The sequence below is a fragment of the Hibiscus syriacus genome, unplaced genomic scaffold (assembly GCF_006381635.1).
Source record: "Hibiscus syriacus cultivar Baekdansim isolate YM2019G1 unplaced genomic scaffold, ASM638163v2 tig00111693_pilon, whole genome shotgun sequence".
Lineage (NCBI taxonomy): Eukaryota > Viridiplantae > Streptophyta > Magnoliopsida > Malvales > Malvaceae > Hibiscus > Hibiscus syriacus.
Genome location: NW_024063156.1, coordinates 528,583 through 537,998, shown reverse-complemented (window position 1 = coordinate 537,998; position 9,416 = coordinate 528,583). Strand labels below are relative to the sequence as shown.

Genomic DNA, 9,416 nt, shown 5'->3' with positions numbered 1-9,416 from the left:
AGTTAAGTTGGTAGATCACAAAGTTTTTAATTTTTAGGTTATGGAATCGAATTTTACGGAGGGTATTTCATAATTTAGAAGTTACAGAAATTACTCTCAACCTAATGTTGGAGGTAACCTTCCTTTACCATATATATATATATATATATATATATATGAAAAAGGGACAGCCATTTTTATGTTTGATCCATTTCTGCATTTCCATTATAGAAGCAACAGCCCAGTGAAAAATACTTGACTTTTGAGAGAAAAAGGAAGATTTTTTTTATATATAGATAAGATGGAGAAGGCAATCAACAGGAAAAAAGTTCTGCTTGATCACTTAAGTCCCTCTTCACAATCACCATATGCTGCTACTCTCTTTGTTAGTTTTTTAATCTTTCTTTTCTTGGATTTTGTTCCTTTTATTTTTACTCTTTCTTTTTTTTTAAAAGTGGATTTGTTTTCATTTGATCAGCCTTCAATTTGTTCGGCGGGGAACAGCGCTGCTTTTGGGGATGATATTGTTATTGTGGCGTAATTATTTCGGGAATTTTCAACCATTTACAAGTCAAATAATATATATTTCATATGTTCTTTGATCTATTGATAAGGAAAATTGTTGTAACACAGGGCATGCCGCACTCCAATTTGCAAGTCAAAGCGTGGAGGCTTTAAGGATACACCTGCAGATGATTTGCTTGCCCCTGTGTTGAAGGTTAAATGCTTTGCTTTTGGCTTTCAAGTTCAGTTTTCTCTGAAATCAGATTACTTTTGCTTCCCATCTTTAGTTAATTTTGCATGCAGGCTTTGATTGATAGAACAAAGGTGAATCCAAGTGAAGTGGGGGATATAGTTGTCGGTACAGTGTTGGCACGCGGTGCACTCAGAGCAACACAGTGTAGGATGGCAGCATTCTATGCTGGTTTCCCTGGTACGATTATTCTTTCACAATTTGTTATTTCTTACTCTTTTTTCTGAGATTTTAACTTTATGTTTTCAACTTTCTACTGAATTTCAATCGTTAAACATGCGTTTCGTATATAATTGTTGTTAATATAGTTACCTGTTTCAACTAGATACGGTGCCTATTAGAACTGTCAACAGACAATGCTCATCGGGCCTACAAGCAGTTGCCGATGTCGCTGCTTACATAAAAGCAGGATTTTATGATATTGGTTAGTATCTTTGAAAGATTTATTGGGATATCTTCAACTTGGATATAGTATTAACCTTGTTGGTTTTCAAATGTAGGCATTGGTGCTGGATTGGAAAGCATGACAACAGATGGTTTAGCTGCTGGGTTAGAGAAAGTTAACCCAATGGCATGTCAAACACTCTGTTTGTTTTCACTTTTTAGGATATGTTTTACATTATCAGCTTAATATGCAACTGCATTTACTTTTACAGACGGATAGCTTTGCCCAAGCCCGGGATTGTCTTCTTCCTATGGGCATTACTTCCGAAAACGTTGCACAACGCTATGGTATCACACGGCAAGAGCAAGACCATGCCGCTGTGAGTTCTTTCTTTTTCAGTTTGCCTTTACCTAAGGATGTAAACTTTACATTTCTTACTCTGAACCACCGATGTAATCATAGGTTGAATCACATAGGCGGGCTGCTGCTGCAACCGCATCTGGTAAATTCAAAGAAGAAATTATCCCTGTAGCAACAAAGGTAATTTCAGGTAGTGAATTATTCAGGTTTTAAATTTTTATGATATTTTATTAACTAACGTTGTTAATATGCACAGATTGTGAATCCTAAAACTGGAGAAGAGAAGCCAGTTGTAATTTCAGAGGATGATGGTATCCGCCCTGATACAAACATGGCAGGTCTAGCCAAATTGAAGCCTGCATTTAAGAAGGATGGAACCACAACTGCTGGTATATATATACAAATCAAATTTGTGAATAGTTTTTCCTCTAACCAGAACAGTGTGTGATCTAAATGAAAATTTTGTGTCGCAATTTTTTTTAGGAAATGCTAGCCAGGTGAGTGATGGTGCAGGAGCAGTCCTCCTTATGAAGCGAAGTTTGGCTATGCAGAAAGGACTTCCAATCCTTGGTGTTTTCAGGTAATCAAAACTGCTAGAAGTTGAGCTTGACTCATCTATATTTGCTGCACGATATATTCAGTTCTTTTTCTACACTTATGTTGGTTTAAAAGCTCGAGTTCCTTACGTTGTTCTCTTATCCTCCATTTTGTAGAAGCTTTGCTGCTGTTGGTGTGGATCCGGCTGTGATGGGCATTGGTCCTGCCGTGGCTATACCAGTTACAGTCAAGTCTGCAGGTCTCAAGATTGATGATATCGACTTGTTTGAGGTTAATGAGGTAGTGGGTTTCTTTAGTTGATCTTATGTTGACGATAAATACCATTTGAATTTTACTTCCTTTTCTAAGTATACTACATGTATATGTTTTTTTGCACAGGCATTTGCATCTCAGTTTGTATACTCTTGTAAGAAACTGGGGCTTGATCGTGAAAAGGTCAACGTTAATGGAGGTGCAATGGCCCTCGGGCATCCTTTGGGTTGTACAGGTACTTATCCTACAGAAATTTGACAATCCATAGTAAGTGAATAACTGAACCTATGAGAGATAATGAGAAGTGCAAACAATTCAGAACAAAAACATACATGCACCAATTTGCTTTACTGTCTAAAAAGCTACTATATTACATGTTCCAACTTTTGCAGAGGATACGCTTTGATCTTTAGGATGGTCCGGTATTAATTTTCAATATCTATGTTATTGTGTATCAGGGGCTCGGTGTGTTAGTACGCTATTGTACGAGATGAAGCGTCGTGGGAAGGACTGTTGCTTCGGAGTGATCTCGATGTGCATAGGCACTGGAATGGGTGCAGCGGCTGTCTTTGAAAGGGGAGACTATTGATGAACTCTGCAATGGTCGAGCTTTCTAAAACTAACGAACTGTCTATGAAAGGATGCTCCATGCATGTGTTTGTTGGTATCATATTATTTGTATTAGGTGTATGATTTTTCATATTTCCAATATCAGATAGTTGTGGGTTGTCAAAACTGTATGCGTCAAAATCAAAATAATATTATTTGCAATACCTCAAGAGTCAACAATTACAACCAGAGAGAGGATATCATAAAACTAAGAAATCCCCCAATCAATATATAATTTCATATTCACCCTGTCATTCTTATGTGATATACAATTTTTTTGGTAAATAAAGAGTCTAGCTAGCTAGTAATACTTAAAAACTGCTTCCTAATTCAACCTCCAGGAGGATCGAACGTATAGCCTCTGGTGGTGCATGGAATCCTCGCCCGCTGAAGTGTCTTTCTGGAACATCTTTGCCATATTGTCTGCAACCCAATTCACTCCTCGTTTAACCAGTGAGGAAGATACTGTCCAATCCTTGTTTATTCTCTCGAATATGCTCAATGATTGTCGGTGCTATTGTCCCGTGTGTTATTTGGGATAGAATCCAGAAAACTTCTCTATTGTCTATCTCGACTATGACCTTCCTTTTCCCCGTGTTCCATGCAAGAGACCGTCCTTCATACACTCCCCAGAGTTCGGCCTCCATTGCTGAACATATACCCACTGCCTTGGAGAATCCGATTATCCTTCTGCCCTTGTCATCTCTGATCACTCCTCCGCATGATGCGTTTCCATCTCGAGGGTCCCTTGCCCAGTCCGGGTTTACCTTAATCCAATGATCCGGAGGAGCCTCCCACCGAAGCTCTCTTTGCGGTGCCTCCAGGTGACTTTCTTTGGCTCTAATGCTCTTCATTTGTAGCCTTTTGCCTTGTTCATAGATTGTGCTTCTTTCTGATCTCTCTGGATCGAAAACACACATGTTCCTATGCTTCCATAATGTCCATTGTAGGGCTCCAAATAGTATGTCCCATTCCTTGTCTTCGATCGCAAAGTAGCTTGGGGATTCCAGATTTTCCATTAACCAATCTTCCCTATTCACAAACAGGAATTCTGATAGCTTGTCTGGTCGAATAAGCATCTTCCATATTGAGACTGTTGCTGTGCATGTACGAAATAGGTGGTCGATCGTTTCTTCGCTTGATTGACAGACTCCACACTTAGGATTTGTGTCCATATGTCTGCGGATTCTCTCGAAGTTTGTTAATAATTTTCCGTTTGTCATTAACCGCAAGATGATTTTGATTCTTTACAGTCCACTGTATCGATGAATGGCCTTCCAAAGTTTATTCGGTGTTTCAGCTGTATTCCCCACTCTTATCTCGTATGCTGATATAACTGTGAAGCTTCTTTTTGGGTTTCATTTCCAGCCTGGTTTATCTCTGTGTTGCGTCTGTCTAGGGGCCATTGTTGCCATTAATCTGTAGGATATATCCTGGTTTATCTTTGATAGGAAACCTATCTAAAGTGACCATCCAGATAATGATTGAGTGTTTTAATTTATAAACTAGTCTGCCAATTTTTATTGGACTTTGGTGAGCCTTTTATTTTGGATCTTGTGTGTTGTGCGTGAGTAGGTAGGCAGAAGACAATTATAAGCAAAGAAAAAAGGTGAGATGACACCGAGAGAAAAAGGACAACTCTTCTCAGCATTTTGTTTTTATTACTTAAAAATTTTGGGTCAAAAAGTTATGAGGATTAGGTATTCGAGCATCATATAATGTTTGTTTTTATTCTAAAATTTGTTGTGTAAAATATTTATAATTACATTATTTAAAATACATAGGTATAACACGAACCAAACGATTTTGGTGGTAAATCAATTGTCATTATTTTTTGAGGTCCCGAATTTAAGCACGAGAAATATTAAGAGTATGAGCGTTCAATATCAATGGTTGAGAGTTATCTTTTTATATATATTATCTTGTATCGACCCCGTATTAATAAAAAAAGAAGAAAGAGAGAGAGAAGCACACACATTATGAAAAAAAACTTGAAAGTTTGTATAACTCGAGTTCGGACTACAATAAATAATTTGCTTGAAGGCTACATTGAAGAATTGTGCTCACTGTTTAGCCGGAGAGAATAAAACAATTTCTTTTAAAAGTCATTATCACTCGAAGAAATCAAATTTTTTAGAGTTAGTTCATTCTAATGATTGTGCTTCAATAAAATTAAAGTCACATGTATTGTTCTTTATTTTGTGACTTTCATCGATGATTATTCAAGAAAATTTTAGATTTACATTTTTGAAGTTAAAAGATCAAGTTTTTGACATGTTCAAACAATTTCAAGCCTCTAAGCCCTTGTTTGTTTTCAGTGTTCCACCTTTTCAAACCTCTTATGTCTGCATCGCGTAGATCACGCGCAGACATTAAGCTTCGCAGACCGTTTGTTTTTTAGAAGACAGAAGCTCTTATAACGTCTGCATGAGCTCTTCTTGGTGCAGACATTGTTTTATGTCTTCAAAGGTCTTCAAACCTCTTCAAGAATAATTATAAAATATAGTTTTTTATTAAAATAATTTTAAATAATTTAATAAGGTTATTTATTTTAAAATAATTTATTTTAAAATAATTTATTATAAAATAATTTATTTTAAAATAAATTATTATAAAATATGGATTGATTTATTTTAAAATAAATTATTTTAAATAATTTATTAGTATGAATTGATTTATTTTAAATAATTTATTAGTATGGATTGATTTATTTTAAAATATGGATTGATTTATTTTAAATAATTTATCAGTATGGATTAATTTATTTTAAAATATAGATTGATTTATTTTAAATAATTTATTAGTATGGATTGATTTATTTTAAATAATTTATTAGTATGGATTGATTTATTTTAAAATATGGATTGATTTATTTTAAATAATTTATTATTGTAGTTGTATGGATTATTTAAATTTCAGTATTGTAAAACTAAAATTATTTAAATCTCAGTATTGCAAAACTCTTTTAAGTTTAAAAAATCAGTTTATTTATATTTCAGTTCATTTTAGCAGTCTGCAGACGTTAAAAAACAAACAGTCTTCTTCTTGCAGATTGCAGACTTTTGGTCCACCTCTTCTGCTGTAGATCCTTGCAGATGTGATTCGCAGACTACATACTTTTTACCTCTGCAAAAACAAACACCACCTAAAACATCCGAGAATTATAATTGTGATGTTTTCACAAAAATAAATCGTTAAACGTATGTAACATTTTAACTACAAATTTTGGACTAAACCACTTCATAACATTCACTCAAGGCAAACCTTATATGATGTCAAAAGTCTAAAACGTAAACTTACACGAACTTCAATTATTATTGAACCAACCGTGGATGACTTATTTTCAAGTGGTTTAGGGTTGGGTTTAAAAAGCACTTGGTGTAAGCCCAATAGACCTGCTTTGTTCACTATGCCTCTTGGACTAAGCCCGTTTACTTTGCTTCATTCTTAATTTGATCCCTCTAATTTTATTTTTCTTCCATTTTGGCCCCTTCAATAAAAAGATGACTAAAATCAGTTGTCGAAGACTTTTCCAAACTCAGTTGCAGTTGTTGATAACTTTGATAATTATTGTAGGTTTTACTTTACATCCTTAAATAATTTGATAAGATATGCATTTAGTTAAAAAAATATTTGTTTCTATTATTAGTATGGTCATTAACACATTTGCTTGTTTCATTTATAAAAACACATGCAGTGTAAAATTTCTTCGGTATGTTATGGTCATGGGGGAGAAAGAGAAAAATAAAACAAATGTTGGGCCAATCATGTAGCATAAGCAATGAGAGAGTAATAGTACACGTGTTTGCATATAAGCCGCTTGGTTACAGTAAGGGACTAAATTAGCTGGCAATGATAGGTAGAGAAGAGAAAGGTTAGCCTACAGCACATCTGCACATGGCGGATTACCCCCCAACTCTTCTATATCTATATATTGTTTTATCCCACCCTAAAGTGGGATTGTATCATGAAAGACGGATTAATATACGACTAAACTTAATTATGTCAGCTATGAAAGAACGATGGGATGCCGAAATACTCGATCATTTAACACGTTTATTTTTTATAAATATAATATTTAAATTTAAAATTATAAGAGATAATAATAATTTTTTAAATTATTGAAACAGTTTGATTTGTGTTTAAATTTTAAATCTTAAATTTAAACCTACAACTATACATTCATAAAATAAAATATTGTTAGATATTTAAATTTAAATAAAAATTGAAATTTAAAGTGGAATTCAAAGTGTTAATAATTCAAAATTTTAAAACATGATCCATTTTGTGATTTTGAATTGTATTTAAACTATCAATAAATATTTTAAATAATATATTTGATAAAGTATATAAATGTACATTGACTATAAAATATTATTTTATTGAGTCTCTATATTATTAAAACTTATCAAAACAATCTCTCGACTATAAAACACTACTTTGTCGAGTTATTCGATTATTAAAAATTATAAAATAGTAACATGACTGTTCATATGTTCTAAACTCGTCATTTTTCTGATAAAAAATCTACGGCAATCTGAGCTGGACGTTAACTTACTCACTGTGAAGAACTATTTGAGCTGTATTTTGTGCCAATAAATATCATTAGAATATGATTTTATCATATCTCAATCAATATGTTAACATTCAACTTAGTCGATCATTAATTTTTTAACCCAGAAAAACGAGTTTAAAACATATGAATAGTCGAGTGATTATTTTGTAACTTTTAATAGTCGAGAGACACAATAAATCAACATCTAATAGTTAGAAAACCATTTTATAATTTTAAAAATAAAAAATCAATAAAATAATATCTTATAATCGACAACTTCTTGTGTGCTTTAGCCTTTATAATTTTACGAGCGATATCGGTAAAAATCTTTATCTGAAAATCATAGAAAAAAGATTTCTCGATACAATTTCGTCAAGACATCTGTAGCTACATACGCATTTAACTCTCGAAACCATATATAATAATAAAATATTTTGATTAAGAATTTTTTTAATTGATATTAAATTATAAATATATTTATATAAAAATAGAGAATAACGCAGGTGTACTATGGCTTGATTTTTGGCCTACCTAAAATTTTGAAGCAGCAAAATTAGAGGCAATGCAAGATATGCATGCATAGATCCCACCGCAAACCTTTGCTAACGACTGGCTACGTGCTGGGATGAAATGTTACCTGTGCATTTGTTTTATTATTTCATTTTACACACTACATAATAGAGGGACCCAACTGTCACCCCTATTGTGTCGGTTGATTGATTTAATCCATAATCTTATATATATAAAGTTTGGGGAAACATAATTCTTCAAATGATAAGTATACTTGACAGATTTATTAATGTGGAATATTTTTTTTCTTTCGTTGGCATCAATTATTGTAAGTAGGCTATTATTATTATTATTATTATTATTTCTTAATTACCAATTACCGTGAGTGAATGTGATGGGTGATCTGTTTAGGCAATTTATATATATTGAAAGGGGTATTTCAGCATGTTAAAAACCAAGCAGAGGTTTAATCATTTTTGCATGGTTTGGACTGAAACACTGCATCACATGGGGTGGTGCATCATATCTAACGTTTTATGTGTTTCTTACATTATTATTAATCTCATTACATATTATTAATCTTAGCCGTTTATTTTCACTCATCAAAACTGCTTAATCTGTGTAAAATTAAAAAAATTACAGTGTAATTAAATCTTATCCCTTATCCCATATATATATAGTGGAGAAACCCATTTACCATCGCTCAATTGCCAATTCCAAGAGGATTATGATTGTTGGTAATGAATGATGCAATTATCTAATTTAGTGGTTTTCACCATAACCTTGACTTATTATTGAGTGTTCCTCTTTTATCTCTAAAAAAACATGGACAAAGTGGAACCCTTTGGTTGGGAGATTACGAACCACTTGGGTAATCTCTGCCTAAATGCATCTTGAAAACAACCTAATCACTAAGAAATGTCTTTGTCCAAAATTGGCTCAACCAAGGGTTGTTTCATCTTCAATTCACTTTCTTTCTTACCAAACACATCCAACAAAAAGGTTGCTGTAATTCAATGTTTTGAATGTCAAAATAAAACATGTGGGAAATCATGTCTTCCCCATAATGCAACCTTTATCGCTCATTTATTGTGGAAAACCAACATTTTGATAAGTGGGTTTCAAAATCTTGGATATGAAGTGCCAAGTGTGAACTCCTTTATTTTCAGTGTGCAACAAACTCTAAAGGAGAGAACATGATGGCAAGCTTCCCACCATTTGTTTAAGAACTAACTAGCAATGCAAAAGTCAAAAACATGGTTGGGCTTCATTTATTTAACATTCTCACCAAAAATACCATTAATTGCATTTCAAAGCATAATTTAGTTTATTCATAACGTATGTATTAGAAGTTCTAACATTGATTAAGGAATTTAATATAGGGATAGTAATGGGTGAGGTTTTCGATCGACCTTGACTTGACTCGAGAAGCATCTCACTCCACCTAAATTAAA

General features: G+C 33.3%; 1 pseudogene; it reads left to right on the top strand.

Annotated features, from left to right (window-relative positions):
* Positions 1 to 236: 236 nt before the first annotated feature.
* LOC120167704 lies at positions 237 to 3,061 on the top strand (annotated as a pseudogene).
* The last annotated feature ends 6,355 nt before the right edge of the window (positions 3,062 to 9,416 follow it).